Below are 26,417 nucleotides of genomic sequence, written 5' to 3'. Positions count from 1 at the left end.
TGGCAGAACCAGACCATACATAAGTTACTATGAACCATGAATTGTTTCCACAGCTTTTGGGAAAGGACTAAAAAACATTTCTTGGCCATGTAGCTGAATTTAGAGACTTTACTATAGGTTGTTGTACAATAGCTAAATGTGGTCAAAGCAAGGTTTTCTGAAGATACACCTGGGCCTAATGTGCAGCAGGTCCGTCTGATGGGAATAGGCAGCCACGTGCTCAGCCAGCCTGCATTTCAGGTGCTGCTGTGACCTGGTGTTCACAGCATATCACCTCTGCCTCTGCTACCTGAGAATGAGAGACTGCAGGGGATGATCTTTTAACCAGGTGTGGCCTAGCAGAACATAATGTGTTGCATAACAATGGTCACAAACTTAATGGCTACATTAATGCCTCCACCATAATACCCTGCTTTATATGCCCCCGGGCTATTTTTTGACTTTCCAGCTGTGGGGTTGGGTCTTTCCACTAATCTTCTGGGGCAGCGCTCCCTTCTTGTTACATCAACACAAGTGACAATATTTGATCATTTCGTATAATACAAAAAAGTCCAAGCCTTCAACTAAAGCATTTTGTAAAAGCAAAATTACACAATTCTCATTACATATCTCTTCCTTTTTTTTCTCCATTGTTATTTCTATATAAAAGAAAAAAAAAAAAAAAAAAGCACTCAGGAGCATTATTAAGAATACTGAGAGGTTGTCATCATCTCGAGTTGAAATGACACTCCTGACAGTTGCTTTAACACACACTGCCAGCTCCTGCTTTCAAGAGTCATATAATTTACAGTGTTTGTACTTACTCAGGAATAGGGGAAGGAAGGAAGGTCATCAAAAAGTTAAAAGTTGATAAATTCAGAAAAACACCAGCCAAACAAGATTACTCACAGTCACTTACCCAGGCTGTAATCCTTGTTCAGAGAGATGCTTCAGGGCTCAGAGGTTAAAGCCAGAGCTTTACAGGAAGGAACAACTTTGCCCAAGTCCCAGAATTGTTCCTCTTCTCTCACCTCCAATGCACGTCAGAGCTAAAGTGGACTTCTAGTGAGGGGCCTTGTACGTTTAGGTCACAAAATGCTGGCAGAAGACTGAAGTTATGGATGCTGTGAAATAACATGAGAAAAGGACTCAAATCTTATTGACGATCTTATGGGCCTTTTCCTACCTACCTGATCCTATGATGACAGCTGTCAGCTGTGGCAGCCCTCCTCAGGTGGGCCTGCGTGTTTCCCCCAAACAAGCTGCACCTTCCTGCCCAATCAGCCAGGCCTTATCTCCCTGATCCCACACCCCACAGCTCCTTTGGCTCCTGTTCCTCAGTGTGCTGCCCTGCTGCTGCTGCTCCCAGCAGGCAGAGAAGCCCAGTGTGCCCAGCTCTGCTAGAGAAGGGTGAGCTTGTAACCACAGTATGGTTTATTCTCTTTCGTTTGTGCCTTTCCTCCAGTTTCTTGAGTTGGTCTCCTACCCTGCAGGAGAACAGACAGTGATGAGTTTGCCTTAGAAAACTGAAAAGCGCAGATGTTAAACCAGATTCCTCTGGGTACTGTTGTGAGAGGTACCAAAAGGAATTCTGGGGAAGCATAGATTTAGAGAAAGTTGGGCACTGTCAATTGCCACCGTGGGCACAGCTGGGTAGCAGAAATTCAAGGACTGTTTGTTTTGCCTTGAGCCTCCAAGAGCAGGTTTTAGATGTGTTCTGGGAAACCTCTTCTTGTAACTAGAAATGAGTTTTTGTTTCTTGCTTGATCTCTAAAAAAGAGCTGGCTTCCACCCCTCAGGCTCACAGTCAGGACTGAAAGTTGATGTGATAATTTTTCTTCAGTTCCTCTTTTAACAGGAAAAAAAATCTCAGCTCTTGCCCACCAGATGTCTGTTTCTTCCTGGAAGGCTTTTTAACTCTGTATTTTAGCCTTTGCAGTTCTGGAGCCTGACTGTGAACATGGTCACTACTGTGATTAAATATTGTTTTGCCTTTTTAAAATTTGCTGGAGCTGGCTGGGCTTTCAAACAGCAGTTCCTGAAGCAAGGTACCTAGCGACATGAATTTTGTTACATTCTCACTCTAGGAAATTCACATTGTGATGTACTGATGTCTCTGATAATTAGCATGTGTGTATAAATGTCAGTTCAATTTTCTTTGTTATTCAAGATTTTCAAATGAACTGTATCATCTTGTCCTTCCCTATGATAGTGGGAAAAGACAAAATTAAAAATAAAAATAAAAAGTATTTTAAAAAAATACTTGTCTATTAAAACACTTCCCCTGACCTGCCACCCTCCCCAACTCCATTATCATTGTGGCACCTTTGTGGCTACCTGAAGAGGCAAGTAACCCCAGTATCACTCTAGCCTGTTTGCTAAGGCGATGCATAGCGAGGCATTCATGTTTCCTGTAAAGTGCCTTGTTTTTATATTAGGCTGTTCACACCTGTTGCTTGCCATAAGATCTTAAGCCATATTATTTAGTAATGTCCACACAGTGGTATCTGTACAGAACTTTACCCTGCCCAGGGCTCCCCGCAGGTCTGGGGTGGAAGTGGCCTTGAGCACCTTTAGCACGTGGTAACTGGATCTGTTTGTGCTGCTGGTGGACCTGGTGATTTTGGTTTTGGCATCGCTTGCTAGAGATGAAGTGATCTCTAACCAATGTATGGGGCAAAAGTAGGGATCCCAGGGGGTTCTGCTATTCCTCGGCAGCCTCTTCTGTTGCAAGCTTCCCAAAAATGCCTGGGGTAACTTGTCACAGGGAGTTAAGGCAGGAAATGAAAGTATTAAGAGCACATGAAGCCAGTATGCCAATGGTCTGTCACACAAGACTTGAAAAATGTTTTATGAAAATACTTGTTTCACTGGAGATCTAGCCAGAAAAAGGAATCATTAGCTGCCATGTAAGAATCGATTAAAATATAAACAAGCATTATATATAAAAAAAAAATATTTTAAACTGAATAAGCCTCAGGGGAAGATTTTCTATAAGAAACTTAAAATCATATTTTATAATTTCCTTTTGTGGACACCTTGTTTTCTGCTTGTTTTTTCTTTTTTCCTTTTTTTTTTTTTGTATAGTTTTGTATAGGAATCTCTTGCTGTTCTAAGCAAAGAGCTTGTGTTTCTTTCATTAGGACAGACATGGAAAAGCTATATTTTTTTCTCCCTGTCAGTCCTCTGGCTGCCTAAGTTAAGGCTTCCTATCAGGTTGCTGTAGCCTGATCCCACCTGTGGGTTCATGTCACCAACTTCATCACTCCCAGTTTAAAGATTTTTTTCACTGAGTTAGCATGCCTACAAAGAAATAAATTAATCCCTGCTGTAGATGCACCTTGTTCCTCCTCTGCCCTTCTTGTCCCTTGGAAAATCGCTTCCTCCGGTGCAGTCTGTGTAACCAGGCACTTGCCCCAGTTTCCTCCCATGGATGGACAATTCTAAAGGCTTGAGAGACACAGCAGCTTGGCTATATTGATTCTGAAACATTCAAACTTGCTTTTAATGCCTTTGCTAATGAGCCTGCTGGCCTAGTATGATCACCTATAAACTGCTTCTTTAACCTCTTCAGGGAGCACTTTGTAAAATAATGCAGGCCCCAAAAAGTTTTGAAATGTAAAATACTGAAACAATGTGAAGAAAGGATTGCAAAACTACTGGTGCTTTGCTAGGCCCAATGAATCATAGAATGGTTTGGTTTGGAATGGACCTTAAAGAACATCTAATTCCAACCCCCTGTGCCATGGGCAGGGACACTTCCCACTAGATCAGGTTGCTCAAAGCCCCATCCAGTCCGGCCCTGGTTGTTCATGGGAAGATTGCCAGATCTGTTATTACTTGATTTAAAGCCTATTGAAACAAATATCAATGAGTTCTAAACAGGGATTTAAAAATCCTTATAAAATTTTTCTGTGATTATGGCAATGGAGAAAAGGAATCACCTTGCCATCAGTGTCGGCAGGCATCAGATACTACTTTTTAACCAATACACACTATAGTAATTCTCTTGGTTAACGTGTCTTGAGTCCTCCTGGAGGAGAGGATGCTGCAGCAATATCCCATCATCATTCGAAGTTTAAAACTGAAATCCTAGCTCTGCTGATAGTGGTGAAACAAGCGGTATGAAGATTTATTTTCCCTTTTTAATGTATCTTACTGATTTGCCAATCATTAAATTTTAGTAAGAAGAAAGCAGTGGTTTAAAGTAATAATAAGCAGCTCTAGAAACAGTGTTGTTGGTAGAGTCTTCAACCTTATTGAATAAATGGGGAAGTATAAAAGATTAGCACTGACTGTAAATCTTAAAACCTTGCCTAGCATCTTAAATGATCAATTGACAAATGAAAGTGCAGTTTAGAAAGGGATCTCAGTATAGAAGAATGGGTTCAAGAAATTTGGAGACAGTATGAGAAGGCAGAAAAAAAGTCTTTCCAGAAAGATGGATGTCACCTGGAAGAATTAAGAGGGTTTTTTTAAGTTCCAAATAAGCATGTGTTTGTTAGTGCAAGCTGCGACAACATTAAGGTGGCAAGAAGCCCATGAGGAATAAATAGAAATGATGCTGTGAGCACGCAATCAGCTATGAGTCACCAACATTCCTTTGCTACTCACATCATAATGGCAGCAGAACATCTGGGCAGTGTAGTTCTTAAAAGGGCTGAGCATCTGCCAGATCAGGCAAGGGGAAAAAAAAGGCATTTTCACGAGTTGTTCTAAACCAGGCATGAATTCTTCCCCGTGCTCTGAATCAAATATGAAGCAACATCATTCTTTAGTTCCATGACATTTTAGAAAGCATGATTTCCAATTATTCCATCTTGAAAATGTGTGTGTATATGCACATGGTTATATGTAAATAAGCGTAAAAGCCTCATTTGAAATATGTCCTTCATAGATACTAGTAAGAGTGGCGGAACTTTTCTAAGTTTGCAGAAACTAGCAGAATTAGGTCACAAATTTGGTTCAAGATCTTATATGAGATTGGATCACATTTTGGCGCTTGTTGCAGTTACCACCCTTCCATGATGCCTTGCAAGTTAGAATAAACATATACTTAACAGACCCATCTGGGACTTTCTGCTCAAAGTCAAGCCCAGAGGCTCTTCAGTGGTATCACCAAAATCTCCCTCCCCAGACTGGATAATCAGATATTTTTTTTTTTTTTTTCAGTTTCTGGAGACTGAGAAATAAAATCCAAACCAGGTGCAAGGAAATTCTCTGTTCATTAGCAGCTTCACCTGCTGTCATGGTCTATTTAACTGCTATTCCCCCTCAGTAAATCACAGCTTGCTGAGAACACTACAGGTACAGATTTGTAGTGAAAATGAGCTCATTTAAGTAGTGAAGGAGTTAATTACTGGTAAAATAGCCAGAGTTAATGGAAGTAAGCATGGGTCATGTGAAACTGAGAGGGTGTGTGGCAATCAATAAGCTGGTGTCAGGATGAGGCCATTAGGGCCTATTCTACCCAGATTTGGAACTGCCTGCATTTTGGCACAGGATCTTTTCTGGAGACAGGTAAAAGTTTAGCTGTTTTTGAATATTTTTAGGTCAAAGTCTTGTAAGCAGTTGTGCTATTTCCCATCCTTCCCATTACTTGAGGTGACCTTCCCATAATGATCCCCACTTCTCCATGTGACTAGTGGGACCTTGTCCTTTCTGGTCCCTTCTTCCTATTTGTTTTGTCTCCTGGTGAGGCTGAGCTAGTCATCCTAGGAACAAAGCCATGAGGGGGAGGAGGGTGCATTTTTCCTTGTCCATGATTAATGGACAGTGTGCTTGGAGCTAATAAGTGAGATGAGTCTTTAAAACAACATTCATCAAAGGAAAGAGCTTGTTGGTTGCTAATTTATGAGGGAGAGTGATTACCCTCCCTCCGTGGGCTGTTAATCCAGAACTGACTCACTGACTAAAATTGTTTAAACCATAATATTCCTGAAGTATTACGTTTCAGATTGAGGCTTAAAGGGCCAGGAGCATAACTGGCTGACACCGTTATGCATGTGTCCTCATCTATCTCGAGGGAGTACTGCGGCAGCAGGAGCAAAGCCCAAAAGCTCCGGTGGTAGAGCATGCCTCTCTGGTTCTCCCAATAACCCCAGTGCTGTTCCCCTTCTCCCTCTTGCCACATGCTTTGCACATGAAAGCCATGCACTTTGAAAAGAGGCAGTACACTTAGGAAGTTGGTAATTTGAATACAGGCACAGAAAAGAGATTCTTTTCAGTGGTGTCTTCTGAGTGGCTTGGCCAGGTAAGCTTTCATAAGGCACACCAGCCATCTGCAGGCAGAACTGGAGTGATTATCACAGCTACACTCACACCCAAACTGTGTAACTAAATCATTTGCCCAGCAAGGGGAAGTTGTTCTCAGTGGGAGGATCTCCTCCCAAGCCCAAGGAGACTTTGGCCTGCGAACCTTGCTTCCTTGAAGAGTTCCCTTGCCTCCAGCAAACGCCCACACAGGAAGACTGCCTGAGACAGACCCTCCTGTGGAAAGCTCTTCTACTTTATGTGGAAACTAAAAATCATCTAAAAATGAATCAGTTACTTAGCAGTCTAGTAGAGGACTAATCGTCTCTCAGCACGGCCACCTAAGTAGGAAGAGATGCACACACTCCAAGCTGGTGCAGCTGAGCCCTGTGAGCATCTCCTCTGGGGGCAGTGAGCCTCCTCTGCTGCCTGAGGGGTGGGGACAACACTAAGAAACACACGGTCTCGCACAGGAATGTGCGTGGCATATGCCTGGGACCTTGGCAGGGGCCGTACAAAGACTTGCTTTTATAAACCCAGCCCCAGAGTTTCTATTCTGGTTGTCCCAGTTGAGTGTCCGGGCACTTGTCCCAGGAGGAGAGCGCTGGCGAGCGAGCAGCAAGAAGGATCCGTGCCGGTTCGGGGAGCGCACCCCTCAGCCCCGCCGCACAGCCAGTGCTCAGCCTTTAGCTCCCCGTGCGCGGACGGGCCGGGATGCCCGGCGGGACGCCCCCGGGACCCCCCCCGCGGGGCGCCGCCGCTCGTCCCGGAGCGCCGCGGCCGGGCCACCAGGTGTCACCGCTGCGCCGCTGCTCCCCGGGGCCTGGCAGGAGCTCACCCGTGGGCTGGGGGGGGGGGGGAACCACCCCAAAGTGAGCTGCACAGACCAAGCCTGTTCACTCATTCCGTTTCTGGGGCTCTCGGGCCGAACGCATCTCCCACAGAATCTGCAGGTTCTCCGCTCCTCGCTCTCCGTTTGTTGGTTTGCTGCTTCCCTGTTTCCCAGGCTCTGATCCACGCTTCTCCAAAACTGGGTTTATTCAGGTGCTGAGATGTGTGCAGTCCTGACTTCTGGAGGTTTCCATCCAGCCTCAAAGGCAGCATCCTGGGTAGCATCAGGAGTTCCTGTTTGCTGCCTGGCACGTCCCGTTCAGCTGAGCATAGCCTGCAGTGCAGGCACAGAGAGCTGGAGGCAGATTATAGACTTGCACTCTCTGTCATGGTTTCCCCCTGTATTTGTATAATGTTTAGCAAGCAGTTGTTAGAACTGCCTACATCCTAGTAATTCTGTCAACTTGGAGACAAGTTTGGATTGGTTATGCAGTTGCTAAAATACAAACAAATATTAAAAAGGTCAAAGAAAAATACAGGCTTTGTAGAATGATCAGAAAGATATCTTTTTTTCTTTCTTTCTTGGAGTCTTCCTCAGGTTTCTGCAAATGCTTAACAAAAGTTAAAGGTCTGAAAATGACCCCAAAACCGCCATGAGTTACATGCTTGGGTTTCTTGATAGCCTGTGAATGGAAGCCTGCCATAACCCAGTTCTGCAATTATTAATGCGATTTTAACTTTCAGTACATGTCAGGAAAGCATTTAATGTCTTAATACTTCCTCTTGATAGTGCTCCCAAATTGACCCTGTGATCTGCTTCTACCTTGTCAGAAAAGATTGGTGCAAAACCAGTGGAGGGTATTTGTTTTCTGTTTGTCTCTTTGGGCTGAAGGTGACAGCGTGGGCCTTCCTTTTGCTGTGCTCCTGAGGCAGAACCACTTCTCTGCTTCCCGAATGCATGGCTTTGCAGTGAGCAGCTCTGTTCTTGCTTCTCTTCCTCCAGCAGCAACTGGAGTTGCTCAAGGCCTTTAATTAGGTACAAACTATCTGAAGTTAATCATCACATGGGTAAGTACGGACCCCAGAAAAACACACTTCAATGTTTTCTGGGCCTGACTGTTACAGACTTGGGCTGGGAACACAACCCCAATCCAGTCTGCTCCTGGTCATTTATGAATCCTAAAGGCTGGAGAAGTCTCATTAAGTCCACTCAGCCTTCTGCAATCAGTTAGTAACAGCATCTTTATGGTGATTTTTTTACTGGTAAAGCCATACCTCAGGCTACAAGGAAACTCTTTTAATGGATGCATTTCTTAGAAAAATAAACACACACCAAAAAGTGCAAAATTAATTAGAGAAATAAAATCCCCTCTGAAATAAAATGGGAGAAAGAGAAAAGAAAAACTAAGTGGCTTGCTTATACAATGTGGTAATTTTCTTAAGTCTGAATAAAAATTTGTCACTAATGACAGAAAAAAAGTGTACCCTAAACTGTTGTGTACACTCTTCTTTGCCTTTTGTTATAATTGCAGGCTGCAGCATCCTATGTGTGTGACAAAATCAATGCGTTGTACAAACAGTTTTTCAGGGTTATTGTACGTCACAGACTGAGCTTGTCCAGAGCTTCAGAAATATCTTTACTGACACCTCCTCAAGCTGAGTTCTAGATTTTGGCAATCCAGTCTCCTGTGAGCTGAGATATGAGTTTCCAGTATATGCAGCATTAAAAACGGATACACGCCGATTGCTGAGAAGCAGCACTTGTTTTGTTCCTGTGTCAAGCATTGTCGGCACGTTCTTTGCGACTCGGCTGCATGACAGCTGGGAACCAGCTAACTGCTCCTATTTGTCAAACATGTCACTCAGCAAAAATAAAAACAGCTGAGAAAGCCCTGGCTTCTGGGAAGTCGGCAGATACCATCTCTGCATGTCAGAGCCATGACTGTGTCAGGGAACAACATTATCACTGTACCTTGGCATTGTGCGTGGAGCTCTCATCAGCCTGCTCCCACTGCGCACAAAACCCTTGGTGAAGGCAGAGCCATGCAGATGCTGGGCAGCGCTGCTCAAGTTGCTCCTGCACCCATCCCACCTCAAAGATGTCGGAGGTGGAGCCTGATCATGCATACAGAGTGTGCTCTCACCAAGAAGGGGCATGGTGTCATCTTCAGGCTGGTGGAAAGGGGCACTGAATGCAGAAAGTCTCAAGACTTTGCTGCCAGTCTGCCTGATAGAAGAGTGAGAGAAGGAAGACTTCTCTTACTGTCTTAATGCCTGAAGAATCCCAGAATTTATTTTTAAAAAGGTTGTGTAGAATTAAAAAAAGAAAAGATGTGAATATAATGTGGTGTGGGACTGTGTTGGCTACCTGGAGAAGGACAGCTGGGGCTTGGGATACTGGCAACAGGTGGACCTTTGAGCTCATACTCCCACATTGACAGATTCTCCCTCTTTGTGTTCAGGAAATCACTTTATTTTTCCACTCTCCCCTTTCTGTAAAGTGAGGTTAACGATAGCAATTTCTGTGCTTCACAGGACTGCTGGGTAGGAATTAACATTTGAAAAATAATGAGACATAAAAGACATGATATTAATGTGGAATAAAATTGCTGCAGAGGAAATGCATTTTTTAAATTGTTGGGATCTCAGGAGTGAAATAGCTGGGCATGATGGGTCTAGACTGAGGAATAAGAATTAGATCTCAAAAACATTTGGGAGTTCATGTAATCTGGACTGGAATGCCTATGGCTAAAGCAGTAAGAGCGTGGGGTTGTCTTCAGGGTACAAAAAATGTAAATTCTTTCACTGGAAATAGAAAGGAAATCCTCACGTTAATGGGACCCTTAGGTAAAGGCTCCCAGCAATGGGTGCTTTTTTTTGTCTTCCTTTTTGAGTTGGCAAATTAATATTAAAACTCATGATTTTAAGATAAAAATTCATAGCAGCAGACAGAAGTGATCTCCCTTGCTCTCTACCTCCCAGCCACAATGTGGAAAGCCTCGTCCAATGTTTATAACGATGCCAGCACTGAGGAAGATAAATGAGGAATTTGTGTTGTTGGACTAGATTGTGTGTTTGTCAATAATTCCGAAGTAGTTCCTGAATTAGTCTATTATTAATAATCTATTTTCACCATAATTGGGAGGACAAGAAGTTCTAGCAGGCAATGCATGAGACATACAGGAGAAACTGATTAAAACAAAGCCAGAAATATCATCATACTGGAGTTGTGAGTCAGATCCTGACCTTTCAAATAAGCACCACAGCGAGACAGCTCATGCGGCTGGGATGCCGGTGACCCAGGTGACACTAACTGGACAGCTCAGCATGGCAAGCTTTTAACGGAGGGGGGAACTGGGAAGGTCACACAGTGACTCTGGCATGGAGGAGGCACGAGGGGCTTTGGGAAAGGCTCTCCTGGCCCAGGGCCTGCCTCCTGCCAGGAGACTTGCTATCCAACTCCGAGCGGGTCCTCCTGTGGGGCTGGGGAGCTGTGCCCTCCCCAGCCAGCCCTGGCTTGAGACTGGTCCATGCCTCCGGAGCGCTCGGCTGTGGTTCTGCAGGGGACAGCAGCCCGGGTCAGGCGCTGCAAGGGGCAGGATGAGTCCCCGGTTCCAGCAACAAGTAGCAGAGGCATGCAATGGCAAAGTGTGGATTTGGTAGGAGCAGAATTCTGCTAATGCCCATTTGGGTTCTCCTCCTAATTTTGGCTCAGGATCCAGACTTTCACCGAAGTCAGAACTGACTAGTCTGGAGTATGACTCAGGCCATAGGCAGCACAGAACTACCAGCCCCTCAGCAAGCCAGGATGTAACCTAAGCCTAACCCTCAGCCTGTGTTTCTCTCAAATTTGTGCCTCTCCTTTATCCCTCCTTGTGTTTTGTGCCAGCCGTAACCACCAAAGTGCCCGACAGGATCCAGGGCTGCTGTGTGCCGGGGTTTTTGCCGTGCCTGCCCTGCCAGGTCCTGCAGCCCCAGAGGGATGCAGCGAGCTCTGCTCCCGGCACTGCAGCAGACGGGAAGGAGATTCCAAGCATGTTAATCAGCTGAGCTGCTGACCTTATCCCTTCTGCTGCAGGAAAACATTTTCTATTGCTCCCTCTTAACAACGACACACTGCCTCCCTTGTTCAGTCACTGAGGATCTCCACAGAGGCAGAGAAGAAAGCCCCATCTTCTCCATGAGCAGAGATCCGCGGGGTCCTGCATACTCTGTGCCGAGGCCTCCTTTGGGGAAACTTTGTGGTGCCCGAGTCACAGCTGCTGCTGCGGGACGCTGTGGGTGCTGGAGAGCTGCCAGCTCCAGCAGCCCTGGCTCTGGCCCCGCGGCCCCGGGCGCTGCCCCAGCGTGACGCCCAGGCAGTGGAGGGGATGCTCCAGCGCTGCCGACCCAGCCTCCCGGGGAGTCGCTCGCCTGCCTGCCCACCCACAGCCCGGGCATGCAAAGAGGGTGAGAGCTTCCACGCCTTGGACCCAGGGCCCGAAGCTGTGTTATCCGTCGCCTTGCCTTCCTGTTCCCCAGGGAGCTGGGCAGATAGCCGCCTGGCTTACGCACACAAAGCCCTTAAAACACACAGACAGCTGCTGGCAGGAAAACAGCGTTTGTCTGTATGAATTCACTGATAAAAAGCTAAGTCTTTTTTAAGGTCATGGGCAGCGGAGTTGTCATGTCACATCCTACTATTTATTCCTCCATAGCAGCCCTTCACTTTCTGAACATGCAGAGCAGCAATGCCTCTTTGCAATAAATTAGCTCTGCTCACCAGCATTGCTTGGTAGCAGCAACAGCCAGCAGGCCAGGCTCCAGCAGCAGGAGCACGAAGAGCAGCAGCATGTGATCAAATGTGATACCCGGTGATACCCGGGCAGCCTGTGGTGCTTTGCTCTCACTGAACTGTGGGAGTTGCTGCCTGTGCAGCTCAGCAGTCACCAAGGCCTAATCAAAAGCTAGGAGGTGGAATGAATAATTAGAAAATTGTCTTCATATTTAGTTTCCAAGCCCAGAGTTACTCGCCTTGCCTGGGCTCTGTGGATGTTTGACAGGGATCATGGGTGTTTCATGGGATCATGGACACAATTTTCTTCCTCCGAGGCAGAAAATAGCCAGATAAAACAAGTAAAAGATACTGCTTGTGTTGATTCATGAGGAAACAATTTCCCTTCTACTTTAGCACCATACCAGCAGGAAACTGGAGGGCAATATGCCACAGGGGCATAGAAAATGACACTACATACAGATTTCCTGGGTGTTAGATAATTCCTTGATGGCCCTAAAATCTGTAAGTAGGTTTACACTGAACAATATGATGTAGATTAAAGATATTTGTCTTAGTCTCTAGTAAGCTTCAACAGAAGAAGGAGCTTAAATCATAGAATCATTAAGGTTGGAATAGACTTCCAAGATCATCTGGTCCAACCACCCCCTCTACCACCAATGTCACCCACTAATCCATGTCCCTCAGCACCTTGTCCAACCTCTCCTTGAATACCCCCAGGGACGGTGACTCCACCACCTCCCTGGGCAACCCGTCCCAATGCCTGACTGCTCTTTCCGAGAAGAAATGTCTCTTGATTTCCAATCTAAACCTTCCCTGGCACAACTTGAGGCCATTCCCTCTAGTCCTATTGCTAGTTAGTTGTGAGAAGAGGCCACTCCCCAGCTCCCCACACCTTCCTTTCGGGCAGTTGCAGAGGGCAATGAGGTCTGTCCCGAGCCTCCTCTTCTCCAGACTAAACAACCCCAGTGCCCTCAGCTGCTCCTCACAGGACTTTTGTCCCAGACCCTTCACCAGCCTCGTAGCCCTTCTCTGGACATGCTCCAGGGCCTCGATGTCCTTCTCCTAGTGAGAAGCCCAAAGCTGAACACAGCACTTGAAGTGTAGCCACACCAGAGCAGAGCACAGGGGGACGATCGGCTGCCTGGTCCTGCTGGCCGCACTATTCCTGACACAAGCCAGGATGCCGTTGGCCTTCTTGACCACCTGGGCACACTGCTGGCTCATGTTCAGGTGAGTATCAATCAGCACCCCCAGATCCTTTTCCTCTGCACAGCTTTTGAGCCATTCTCAGTGGAGTGTTATCTACACCACTGGAAAATGGGATGGGAAGGATAGGGAACAGGAAGGGAAATGAATCTCCTTGGTGCTCCCTGCTGTCAGCTGTGCTGGGATTTGCGCATGAGATTTCTCCAGGTTTGTATCCACACCTTGCAAGTGGCTCTGCTTTTGAGCCACTCAACTCAAGTTTCAGTCCCCACATCTTGAAGCACTTAAGAGTTTTAATAGCTTAGATTTCACTTTGCAACTAAAAGCCTTATTTGCTACCTGTATAATTGCCTATTATTATCTGCTTTTCAAGTCACATAGTGGTTTCTTCCTCCTGTGAATCTTTCCGTAATACCTCACTCCTCTGTCAGTGACAAGGCAGTTTCACAACTCTGACTTCTCTGAGCATAGCTGCTGTACTCTGAGAATTCAGTGGCATTTGGTTATGTTGTGGCAGCTGAAGCAACCCTTTTTGCCACTGCTGGCCCCAATAAATGACCTGAAATGCTCAGAAAGGTGCTATGTAGTGATTCTTGAACGTGCTGGTTCTGAACTCATGAAAATTCAGCCCTTTGGGTTGAAGGCTCCCATCAGCTCCCATTCGTGGAGACAAAGCCTCGTGTTTTCTGTGTCTCCTGGTTGACTCTGGAGTCTGTGGCTCTGGCTTTTAACAGCAGCTGCTCAAATAATCCCATTCTATGTTTTGTAAATATTCAGGAGAAGAAAACAAAAGATTGTCTAAACAAAGTGAGCGATTTTGCTTTCTCTGAGAATTGAGTAGCTGTTAAACTGCTTCTCCAACAATTCTCCAACAGCTCCAAAATATTTTTCTCCCCTAGTGATCTGTCTTATTATTTCTGAGCTGCTGTGTGGCCACGAACATGATGATGCAGTGAGTTAGACCATCCATTTCCTGTTTTCTCCAGCGTTGGGGACATACTATCTTGAGTAGAGTGTAGCAGAATGTGTTGGTTTGGTCATAAGAGTGGAGATAGCAGAGCACTATTCAAACTAATCCAACATTAAAGATGTTGATTTGCATTTATATATATATATATAATTGTAGGTCTGTATTTGTTTCCTTGTTTCTGCTATGATCTTGCTTCAGTAGTGAAATAGCTTGCAAGCGGAGGTGCAAATTTAACAATTTGTTACACTCCATTGCCCACCGCCCTAAAAGACAGTAAAAATTGCTGAAAACATCCTGTTTCTAGCAGCCCTCAAAGGAAATCATATATGGTCTGCAATCTTGAAGGGCATTCTGATGAATACGCAGATTAGCTCTTCTCAGTTACCCTCAGTTTAGAATTTTGGAGTCACGGTCATCAATCTCTGTGAGCCGTAACTAAGAGAGCAGTAAAAGCAAAATGTGCTCAGATATAGAAAAATCAAAAAAATAATGAGAAAGTTAGGTTAGAAGGCAAGAAGCATTCATGGCTAATCTTGAAGGGAACTACCAAAGGATCTGCACTCCCCATCACCAGTACAGCTTCCTCCTCCCTTTCTGCACCCTGTCCAGGATGTTCATGCTACTAACAATGCCCACTTGGTCATCCTTGTGAGCTTCTTATGTATTTTTATAGATTTTTCAAGAAACTTTTTTCTGTCTCCTAGGTTGTGAAGAAATGGACAGTCCTTTAGTACAGTTCATGGATGAAGCACGTAGGAACTGGGATAGGGTTTTTTTTTGGCATTTTAGTGACATGAATATTCAGGCTGTCCTGGGACATTCACTGGAAATCTCTTTTCTACCAAAGTTCTGAGCTTCCTAAGAATCCAGAAAGAGTTTACAAGCAGCAATTCAAAAAATGTTTTCATAGCCTTTGAAGAGCCACCCTGTATCTTCTGGTCCCCTTTTATGTTCGATACTTGTCAGAGCATTAAGATGAGTATTAATTGCTGAGCCCTGTAGGAAATGGGAGTGTTATGATGTGGTCTATAAAGGAAGATCTCACATATTTCAAAGCACTCGAGAAACAGACAAACCCAGATAACAACATCAAAGCTGACATTATGTTCTTATAAAATACACAGCATTTGGTAGAGGAAGAAGATTTCATAATATAGTTGTGTTTCTGGAAGAGAATAAAATACCACTTTGTGAACCTTTCAGAGCTGCAAGAGCTGCACTGTTCACAGCCCCCAAGCTCAGTCATCAATCAAAACTCTCTGGAGGAGCAGTTCCAGCAGTCTGATGGGCAAGTGAGCAGTGAGGAATTACACCTGGGCCAGGGAGGGTAAACTGGTTCAGCCGGGCATTTGCCAGGTGTGTGGGAGGGGAGGAATTTGCAAATGCTTGCCAGGGACTGGAGTTGACGTTATCTTGAAATGATTTTAAAGTTCTTTGAAGTACAATTACACTTAACAGCTTTTCATTTTAATGCATTGATTTCTCAAAAGTAGGTATGAGCTAACCTGGAGAAAAACTAGTGTTTAATCTAGATTTGAAATTTTGAATCTTTATTGTCTGTCTCCAGACCAGACAAGGGTCTCCATGATAACATCCAGTAGTGAGATCTACATACAGATTGAGCCTCAGGTTTTATTTAAAAACTAGATACTTTGGGAAAAATAAAATAATAATAATAATAAAAAAAGACTAACAAGTTTGAAGAGCAACCAGTAGAAACTCCATCATGACCTGGTAGCTCATCTCCAGAAAGCAACTGTGTAAAGTGTTCATTAAATAAACATTATCCAGCTCTGGTGGAGAAGCAGCAGAAGTCCCAATGGAGAGATAGTACTGGATTACATAGATGAAGATTATCATGAAACAGACACATAAACAGCATGGATTCATATTGCACAAGAAGTCTACTTGATTGCTGAGTCTTTGGCTGTGCAGTCCTAGCAAGCACTCCACCAAGGCAGTTCTCCTGTGGGTGTAATTGCAGATGAGTCTGGAACAGCTTGGAGCCTGGGGTGAATGTAGTGCTCAGAAGCTGTGATATTTCACAGCTTTGCTGCAGGAAGCTAAGGACTGCTGGTAAGCCACTACTGACCAGTAGTCGGTCCTGGAGCACAGCGGGCTCTCTGTGGAGCAGATCAGCTGCCAGGTCTGTGGCATCTGGTCTTTCAGAAGAAAAGATAAACTAATATTTTTAAGTTGTAGAATGGTATCTATTTTGCTCTTTCTATTGCCCACACATTCACACATCACTTTCTTTCTTTTCGAAGTCTTCTTTTCAAGCTCTTTTTCAGCGTGTAGGACCCCAACCCTATACTAAACAGAAAAGAAAGGAAATCACTTGCTGAGCAGCCTTGCAGAAGAATGTCATGATCTAAAGTGCTCGCCCTGCTTGTTGCGGTAAGGAAGGTATCCAGGTGCCTATGTGGGCCACTTCCATCACTTTATTGCAATCCTGATGATTGGCTGGAGCAGAAAACTCTGGCTGGCATGAGTAGGAGAGGTGAAGAGCTGCAGCTGCCTTGAAAGCTACCTGCAGCTTTAGCATATCTTTTCTGACAATGAGCTTCTCACACATGGAGAGGTTGTCAATTCACAATCACTTCAAATGCAGGCAAAGCAGAATATTGGCCTATCTTTGTTCACAGCCCCATGCAACTGTAACAGCCATTTCTGCACCTTTTCTTTTTTGAGATAAACAAATACTAGTTCCTGAATCAGAATTGGAGAGCTTAGACTGTAAAAATAAGCAGATGGCAACAGCCCAGAGATTTATCTGTGCTCTCATATGAGGACTCCAATGTTGACAAGAGATGACTACTTTCATAACAGAAGGATTTTAGGGTTCAATTCCATAACTCAGTTTAGGCTGGTCTGAGTCAGGCTTTCCTCCGTCTCAGCAAGCCACATCAGTGACCAGAGTAACTTTTTTTTTTTTTCTTCATTTAGATTATACCCTGTTCATTAGCACAAATGAACTGAATGGAAAGAGGAAAATTGCTCCCCAGGCCCTGCATTTGGCAGTGAATTTTCTATATAAAAAGGAAATGCCTGTCTCTTCAGCTTTAATTGCTCATATTCTTAAGCAAACAAAGAGAACATAGTAAAGAGAGGTTCACGGTATTCTTCCTCTGAAGCCATTCATGTGCCTCTGGGAAAGATTTGGCTTCTGTGCTTGCCAAGCTAATCAGTGAAACAGAAAACACAGAACATTAATGCGCATTTTAATCCCAGGCACTGCATAGTCACAAAAAAAAAAAAAAAAAAAAAAAAAAAAGAGAGAGAGAGAAAAAGTTTGAAAGATAAATCCACCTGATACCCATGACTACTTGACACTAAACATGAACACCTTGGACTAGAGAGAGAAAAGCAGAAGGGACATTTCCCATTTTAGTACCAGCAAGGACAGGAATAACAACTGGAAGAAGAATGGATAGGACCCAAGTTCCAGGTTGGACAAGCCCCAAATACACAAATTAATCCATCATCCAGTGTAATTAAGCATCACTGACATGAGCAGTGGGTTGCCAGAGCGGCCAGATGAACAGACGATGTGGCAGGCTTTCCACAGGTCTCAGTGTTAGCCTTGGCTCTGCTTGTACCATGGATAGCATAAAGCCGACCAAAGGCTTTGAAATCCTGCTCCACGTTTCCTCTTGGGAAAGGCTTTCACTTAGCAACTGTATCTGAATCCTGACATGGCGTGGCTCTCCGTCACTTTGACAAAATATTTTGTGGCTGTGGGTTAGGTGTTTGGAGACATGCACTGTGCGATGCACACAGTGGAGAAGGTCAGGCTGGAGTGTGGGGCAGCCTCCCCTCTCCTTCCCTCTCCTCCCCTTCCCAGCCCCTGCTTGCTTCAGTTGTGTCCTGGGCAGCTTCCCTGGAAAGACGGGATGTGCCATGAGCAGCAGCAGAGGTGACTCGCCTCTTCTTGTGAGCAGCTTGCAAAATGTTGCAAAAGCAAGAAAGAGTTTCCTAAGTTTTGTTCTCACATCTAGAAAAGGAGGAACCCTATAGGACTGTGATTTAGATCAGCCCCTCAAGTGAAAGAGATGGACGCAGGAAATCAGCATTCCTGTGACATCTTCTTGTATCGAGGCTACGGCCTCAGACAGGACTAGCAGCCTCTTATTTGCCAAGCACGACATCCAGCAGCTGAGCAAAGCCGCCCCAAAATCCAGAGGAAGATCAGAGAGTTTCAAGAACATTTTGAAGCTTCATTTGACATTTCCCTGGAGATAACAAATCTGCAGGTGCTGTGTGCAGGGTCATGCCCAGAGCGCCCGTCCGGGCTGCAGCGGCCAGGGGCTGGGGTTTGCTCCCCAGGACACTCAGGTGTCACTGCAGGCACCCATGGAGCCGCACGGCCACAGATCACGCCAACAGCCATGGGCAAACTGAGACAGTGTTGGGAACTGGAGATCAGCAGCTGCTTGATCCCCGAAAGGTGTGGAAGCCTCGGCAATTCTTCCGAGATGAAAGTACTGCGAACAGGTAACAGGCAGTAAACCTTCATATATTTTCGTTCTGCTTTGCATTTGTTCCACAGTCCTGGTTCCGGAAGATTTCAGATTAACTCCACAGAAGCAGTATTTGAGTTTCCATTTGAGTAAGTTTTAGAAACTATTGCAGATAAAGGAGCCTAAATTTACACATGTAAACATGTTTTGCCCAGTAATTGGAACTTGGAACAGTCTTCACAGAGTATGCTGGCTGGCTACTCTGTACAGCCACATGCTAGTTGGGTGGTTTGCCTATTTATTTGTTCCCTGGATTGTTTAGGACACTGGATGATTCTGCATCAGGAAGGAAAAAATGGCAAATTACTACCTTGGCCACGAAGTATTACAGAAATCCATCCCCGAATAGCTCTGGAAATCTTTCTGTATTGCTTGGTCCCAGGTCCAGAGGTCATTTTCCAGTGCTCTCATTTAGCTCCTTAGACCTGAGATTTTGAGGCTGCAATTTTCCCAAGCACTGCATTTTGCAAACACACTCAAGCCCCGGAATTCTTTGCCTGCTTAAAGCTGTAGAGATGTGAGTGTGGTGCAGCATAGCTGTATGTCTGAAACAGCAGTATTTTTCAGCTAAAGGCCAGCCCCTCCAGTAAGTTCCAGCACTGCTCAGCAAACCTGAGGCTTTCCCTGACATTGAAAAATGCCCCTCTTTGCTTCTCTTCAGTTAAGCCAGTCCTCCTTTGCTGCAGCATTTTCCTGGACTGCCATGGAGAACATCACAGCCTTCAGCCCTGCTGCCTGCCAGTGTCCTGCACAGGCTCTCCTGCTTGTTGCCCTGGGGCAGGCAAAGCCGCCTGGTTTGCTGCCAGGTTTTTGTGCCCCTGGGCTGTCCGGGCTGTCCTGGGCGCGCCATCACATGGTGGCTTCATTTCTTCAAGAGCCTTTGGTGAGAAATCCAGCACGTATCTTTCTGGGGACCCAAACTGGCTGTATGTAGTGGGTCCTCCTTGTCCACACTGCCTTCTTTAAGCAAGAATGTTTCTCTAAAGCCAAGGCATCCAAACATTTCCTCTAGTCAATCCCCTTTCTCCACATGCGTGTTGATTTTGTTTTTCAGGCTGCCTGGAAGGGAAGCTGGACGTGCTGATTTGAAGTGACTGGGATTGCCCCTGGCTCTTGTTTTAGAAAGGATGCCACATTTGCCATTTTGTGTTCCCTTGGTGGTAAGACAGGTTGAATTTACAAATTAAAAAGCACAGTAATTAGTGTTTTTGTATTTGAGCACTTTAGACCTTCTGGGGAATTACTGTTTGGAGTATGCTCTTCAGATTTCATTATTGTAACTTCATAACCTCTTTTGCCTGAATTAACTGAAAACTAAAAAATAAATGCGTCAGAGTGAGTGACTGACAAAAACAAATGTCCCTTTCTGATTGTTTTTGCTTCTGCTGCCACGTTTGCAGGCACAGAGAGCTGTACCACTCACCCCACCCCTGCTGAATTTCTGACCTGCAGGGGCTTTCAGCTGCCCGTTCTCCCCACGAGGCTGTGGCTGCTTCAGGCATCGCCTGCTGCCCAAAGCCCTCCTGAGCCACAGCTCCTTGCACAGCTGCCCACAGGTACACTTGTCACCGTATTCAGGTACCCATACCAGGGGCCCGAGGGGTGCTTTTGCCCAAGCAGAGCTTGGAAGGAAGCAGAGCTTCTCTTCCTTTTCTCAGAGCTGCACAAAGAGACAGAGACTTGAAATGAATGCACACGTGGCCACTACAGCTTGAGCCTCATCTTCCTTCATTCCTCGCTTCCTCAGTACGTGAGTTATCCCAGCAAACCTATCACAACTTCAAATCAATCCAGGAGCAGAAATAATGGGCAAATGCAGGATGCCCTTGTTTAAAGGGAGGAAAATGCACAGCAAATGCTGAGGTGCTACTGAAATTTTTCTCACCTTGTCAGATGCATCCAAATCCCAGTTAATCAATTTGACTTCCTAGATGATGAGTGGAGAGGTGTAAATGAGAGGTCTCCGCTGTGTCTTCTGGTCTCTAATGCTTTGTCAAGGGCTCAAGGTGGCAGGATTCCCGTTACAGACTCTTGCCTGCAGAGTTGCAGCTCTCTGCCCTCAGATCCACAAGGCACTTGTAGATAGGCTTGGTTTTAAGACTGAAAAGTGAACAAGTTTTGAACTTCTCATCAAAGGCAACACAACTCCATGTGAATGCAGAGAGAAGTGTGCATCTAAATGCAGTTTCTGGATGGTCTCAGCTGAACTTGAGGGTCTGCTTACGGTGTCTGTATTTTCACAGACTAAAAGCAATACGCACAGGTTGGTGCACCGAAGAGCAGACTGCTTGCAGAGGTGAAGAACTGTACAGTATCAGTATATGTACACGACACAGTAAAAATCGCCTACGTTCTCCATTCATTCTCAAGTCATTTTTGTTAGCAGTGAGTTTTCAGTTAAGGAAAAGATGGTTTGGGTTTCTAATTCTGTCCTATAGTCCAACAGAGATTATGAAGAATGACCAGATTTAGCACCTACCTAAGAAGAAAACTTACCCTAAGGCGCGTTAAAGGCTTGGAGACTTCTGGAGCCAAAAGTCTACCACAGCAAAGGATACTGCATTCTTCAGCAATGTCAGGGTGGCTGCTCTTCCCAGAAATGGGGGCTGTCCCTGTGGACTGCAGAGTGCCTACCAGTGCAGTGAGCTGCGCTGGCGTACCCAGAGACTCCAACAGGACTTTGCTGTCTGCCAGTGTTATCTGCTGGTTTCATACCACAATGGATATCATGTGGCCAGATGTCAGACGGGAACCGAACACACTGTCAATGGCAGTCTGTGTGATTTTAAGGAGATAAAAAGGAAAAAAGAAAAAAATAAAGAAAAAAATAAAGGCTCAAGATGCAGACCCAAGAGGACTAGCTAGACAATACCCATCAGCTCAGGGAGAGGGAAGATTTACAATGTCATATTGGTTTTCTTTGTTCTGTCACCCAAATCTTTCAGCTGAAAATTCAAGGACTATCAAATCCATTTTAAAGCCTTTCTTTTCCAGCCACTCTGAAGTTCCATTATTAGTAGCTATTACGTACTTGCCATTTGTGTTTTGAATAATAAAGTCTAAATTGTAACAGTCCACAGAAAATCAAATGCAATTGCTATTGCATTGTTGGTCTTTTCTTGTTTTCTTTCTTTTTTTTTTTCTATTGAAGCCCTTTGTATAAGACTTTTCCCTCCACCCACTTGCTTATGATGAATGTAAGTGCTCTTTAAAATATATGCTAATGGAAGATTTTAATCTGAAATAATGTGTCTGAAAGCACTGTTCCCATTTATATGGACAGCTAATGCTGGATCATACTCTGACCCTGGGGAAACTGTGCCTGAATATCACTGGAAGTTTAACTTACAGTTCCTGCCACCTGAATTTTAATTTGACTTAAGACAGCAAATGTATTTAAAATTTTGTTATAGTTTCTGTTTTGAATTTGAAATATCAGTTGTTTAGATATCTGACATTTTTATCCCAGGTAGGCAAAGCCTCCACACAGCTCTGTCTGCAGGGAGGCTTGAAGTCCCTGCTTTGTGAGCTGAGCTCAAATGGAATAGTAATTTGAAGGGAAGTGGTCTGGTGCAGAAGATCTTGCCCTGCAGTTCAGAATTTGTTAATTCAATCCCTGGCTATGCTGCCATCACCTTATGTAAACCTGAACTGGCTTTTTAAATGCAAGTCTCATGAGGGAGAAGGGGTGAGTAACCTACATGTTGCCCATCTGTATACATTAAAAGGTGAATGCAGGTATCATGCATGGTGATAAATATTTCAGGGAATTGGCTATGCCTTTTGTGCCTCGAAATATGACGATGATAACAGAGCAGACATCAATATTTGAGAGCAAAAGGAGTTTTCCTGAAGCTGGTAAGTTACAATGCCTCTGTACCTGTGTATCATTAATTCATCAGTCTAGAGGGCATCTAGCCCTCCAGGAGACAAAATGACCTTCTGACATTTAAAAGTAAGACACCAGAAGGAAAAATATTGAATGCCTTTAACATCTTCAGTCTGCAAAGTCTCCACAGAGACAGGCAGGTAACTTGAATTTTGCCCAAGAAAAAAATGCAGAACACTTGAAGCAAATTTATTCCACAGCACAGCCACTCCTGCTCCTAAAATATTTTCTGGTAGGCAAAGAAGCGGACTGGTGTCAGAATGACATGGAAGCAAACGCTGGCTGCTCCATAGGGTGCCGGAGGGGCAGTGGGGCCAGCAGTTGGTGCAGGGGCTGGGAGAGAGCTTGCTGTGAGGAAAAAAAAAACACAGGAACCTTAAAGCCAGAGCATGACAAGTTGCATTAATATGAATTATTTCAAAATAACTTGATTTAAATGAAATGTTTTAAACAGTGCCTTTGGAAACATGGCTGACTTGTTTTAGTCTCCACTTGGATTTCAGGTTGCAGTCTGAGACCTTCAGTTCACCCAGAAGTTCAGGCACACGCGTGAACGTCAGGTGCAGCAGAGCACCAAGACCTGTGCTAGCTCTGAAAGCCACAGACAAGTGCTGTACTGGGTCAGCTTACCAAACGACTCTGGACGGGGACATGCTGTGGGTTGTGTGCTGGCTGGCTGAGGTGGATGTGTCAAAGTTAGCTATCAGGGAAGTGCACAGAGTGAGTGGGGTGGAGGAGGTGGACTGCTTCTGGCCAAAACTCTTCTTCTTCCCCCTTCACTAAACGGGGCGCAGTCGTCCTGCGCAGGAGTGAAGGCCGGGGAAAGCAGCAAGCATCACCCAGCTTCTGGCCCATCCTCAGTGCAGAAACGAAGCAAGCAGTAAGGCATAAGTAGAAAATAGCAGGGCCAGCTGCAAAGGGGAAAGTCACTGTCCCCAGTCAGGAGGGCTAATAAGGATTATTGTTGTAATGGGAATACTGGAGACAGTGACTGCTGTGCTTCAGGTTTTCATTCTTCAGCAAATGAGTGCTAGACTGTTTCAAGAGGTTCTAGCACATATATGTAATTAAATAATTTGTACCTGAAGAAAGATAACACGCCTGGGATTCTGCTGGGAATTTGATTGAACTCAAAGCTTTCGTCTTGGAACATGCTTGCAGTTAGAAAGCAAGTAATAATGTGTGTCAGGTAAGACAAGCATGAGAAGATAATGAAATGGCTCTTGAGATGCAAGGGAATGGCCGGCTTCCATTGCGTGGTAACACAGAGAAAGCCTGACTTTAGGAAAGAGAAAAAGACTGCGCTTGGTGCTGGCAGCCTGAGGAGAGGAAGGTCCCTGGGCGGCGGGGGAGGCAGCAGCCCCGTGGCCAGGGCACCGAGGTGCCATCACCAGTGAAGGACCACGGCTTCGCTAACAGCCACGTAATTCAGACCCCGAAGGGCTTGTCAGGCCTGGCCGATGTTTGCTGTGTGTGGAGATTATTTCTGCTTCCTTCAGCTGAGATCGCAAAGTTCACCTACAGTTAGGTGGCTGACATCTAACTTAATTTTAGTTTTTATGTATCTTTATACAACTGAGTGCTTTTTTTTAAACTAAACCCATTGCACAGTGTATGATAAAAGTCTAGTGCAATCAAGGAGTTGTGTCATAATTAAACTTCTGGACCAGAAAGAAAGATGTGTTAACAACAAAATGGTCAGTGATGGCACCAAGGAGACCAAGATAAAAGGGAGGTGGACTATGGAAAGGAAAAAAACACTGGTAAGAGGCAAAAATTGTGCAGAGGGAAAGGAGGGAAAGCAGCTATGGACAGAATCAGATCATAGTGGAGACTGGAAGTGGACAGAAAGCCAAACCTTTTTTTTTTTTTTTTTTTTAATAAGGTGTGAGCTACACACACATACACAGGGTGGAAAATGAGAAAGACAGTAATCTCCACTTCAGAGATATGTCTTCTAAAACCTTTAACTGAAAACTAAGCTGCCTTTGTGTTTTTGCAAATCTGTGTCAAAATCCATCAAGAGGGATCCAGGCAAGGGAAAAAGCACTTACCTAAGAAGAATGCATCAGTGCTGCAAATCCACTAAGAGCCCCACTTCAAGAATTCAGACTTGGAGATTTTTGTGATTTTTTTTTTTCCTTTCCCATTAATTACTTTACCAGCATCTCTGCGCAGCCAGATGCTCCATGCTGAAAGGTCAGTGAAGGACCCTGTCCGTGTTCGATGCCCACCCCGTGCCCGCTGCCCCAGCCCCCTGCCAGCAGCCTGGCCGCAGGCTGTGCTGCAGCACCCGCCGGGTGCTCGCTGGGACCGCACGCAGCCTGGCTCCGTGTCCCAGCCTGGGGACTTGACCCAGAGCCCAGTGAAGACAACGCAAAGATCTTCATTGAGCTCACTGGTCTTCTTGGCAACTGCCTTTCAGCAAGGTGCCATAGGCACTGAGTTTCTGTGCCAGCTGGTCTGGGAATTAACGTGTGGAGGAGACCAAGCTTTATCCTTGGCATCCGGGGCTGTGTGTTCTGGCAGCCCACACAGAGGAAGGCACCGTTCTAGCTCCTGTAAATGACTTTTGAGACCGACCAAATCTCTTGGAGTAAGAAGAAAAGAAATCTTGTTCTTTTTTCACAAGAACTGATGAACAGCTTCTGTTCAAAAGGAAGTGACAGTTTTACTGCACGTATCAAGCATCCTATCTGCTTTTTCTTACACTTTCACAGTGAAAGAATAGCATGATCCTTGTAAAGGTAATACAACAGCACGAACCTCTTCACTCTTCTAAATGTCACAGAGGAACATGTGAGTTATGCTTCCCATAGAGCTCTCTCTATAGGACAGTTCTGTCTTTGGACCTCTCCTTTATGTTCCTGCAAAGCACACGCGAACCCACGGCACAGAATAAACCAAAGACTCGCTAATCCCCGGCGTTGCTCGCTACCTCCACCCGTACATGCCGGGAGATGAATCGTGTGCCTCGGCGCCCGGGTCCACCCGGCATCCAGCCCTGCAGAGCCGCGGGCTGCCGGCAGAGCAAAAAATCGGGAAACGCTGCGGGAGCCGGCGGCGGGGAGCGCCCGCTCAGGGAATGGCCGTGGCCGAGGGAGCTGCCCTCGGGCCGCTCCGGGGGGGCAGCTCCGAGCCCGATCCAGCCCGGGCACCCCCCGGCTGCCCCCTGCGCCCCTGGGCTGCGGCCCGGAGGGGCCGGGAGGGGCCGGGCCGTGGCGGCGGCTGCCCGCGGTGGGGGAGCGCCGCCCCCCGCCTGCTGCCGGGGCGGGGGCTCGGGGCTTCGGCAGCGCCCCCCGCATCAGCGCCGCAGCTCGCAGCCGGCCCCGCTTCACCTCCGGCCCTCCGCGGCTGCTCGGGGGTGGAGCGCAGCCCCCGGGCCGGCCCGCCCCGCGCCCAGCCCGGCAGCAGGACCCGGGGGGTGCCTGCCGAGCCCCGGGGGCTTCCCGAGGAAAGGATGCGATGGGAGGATGGCACGAGGGGATGTAAGTGGCGGCGGGTATTAGCTTTTTTTCCTCCCGTTGTTTGGGTTTTGTTGGGGAACTGTGAATAACTTGTGCTTGCAACGCGCGTGCTCTTCTTTAAAGATTTATCCGGTGCAGAAAGTGAAGCGTTGATTTATGTTGAGAATGCAAGTAATTTGTCAGACTGTGGTTGGAAAGATGTACTTAAATTCTTTGGAATGAAAGCATCAGGAAGAAATTACTGCTAAAGCAGGGAGGTGTATTCAGCCAGCCTCTTGCAACCAGACAGTAGAAGAGCCGGGAAAAGTTGAACCAAGGTGTGATCTTCCTCTCTGGTCCTTCAGACTATATTAAATTATATAATTGTATAATTTTTCAGTAGAAAGCTGAACTCTCGTATTGCATGCAGCCATAGTGTTCCAGCTCATCAGGGTAATCTGCATTTAAACACTGTCTCAGGAAGACAGCGTGGCCATCTCTGCTGCACCTGTGGTAGCCAGTGCTGACAGCTTCAACAAGCACCTCA

General features: G+C 45.8%; 3 long non-coding RNA genes across 4 annotated transcripts; 2 read left to right on the top strand and 1 right to left on the bottom strand.

Annotated features, from left to right (window-relative positions):
- The first annotated feature begins 1,254 nt into the window (after positions 1 to 1,254).
- On the top strand, positions 1,255 to 14,148 carry LOC137863911 (uncharacterized). The gene is made up of 3 exons (XR_011101215.1): positions 1,255 to 1,389; positions 10,952 to 12,692; positions 13,253 to 14,148. It is a non-coding gene; the product is annotated as an uncharacterized lncRNA (long non-coding RNA).
- Positions 14,149 to 15,148: 1,000 nt separating this feature from the next.
- Positions 15,149 to 26,295, bottom strand: LOC137863913 (uncharacterized). 2 transcript variants are annotated; one of them, XR_011101218.1, is made up of 4 exons: positions 24,479 to 26,295; positions 21,094 to 21,310; positions 20,421 to 20,888; positions 15,149 to 17,195 (listed from the first exon to the last, which is right to left on the bottom strand). It is a non-coding gene; the product is annotated as an uncharacterized lncRNA (long non-coding RNA). The 2 variants fall into 2 exon arrangements; XR_011101217.1 differs by lacking the exon at positions 15,149 to 17,195 and having other exon boundaries at positions 20,175 to 20,888.
- LOC137863912 (uncharacterized) lies at positions 18,362 to 20,330 on the top strand. Its single transcript, XR_011101216.1, has 4 exons — positions 18,362 to 18,509; positions 19,590 to 19,695; positions 19,936 to 20,091; positions 20,194 to 20,330. It is a non-coding gene; the product is annotated as an uncharacterized lncRNA (long non-coding RNA).
- Positions 26,296 to 26,417: the final 122 nt, after the last annotated feature.

The sequence above is a fragment of the Anas acuta genome, chromosome 13, assembly GCF_963932015.1.
Source record: "Anas acuta chromosome 13, bAnaAcu1.1, whole genome shotgun sequence".
Classification (NCBI taxonomy): domain Eukaryota; kingdom Metazoa; phylum Chordata; class Aves; order Anseriformes; family Anatidae; genus Anas; species Anas acuta.
This window is presented reverse-complemented; position numbering and strand designations above follow the sequence as displayed.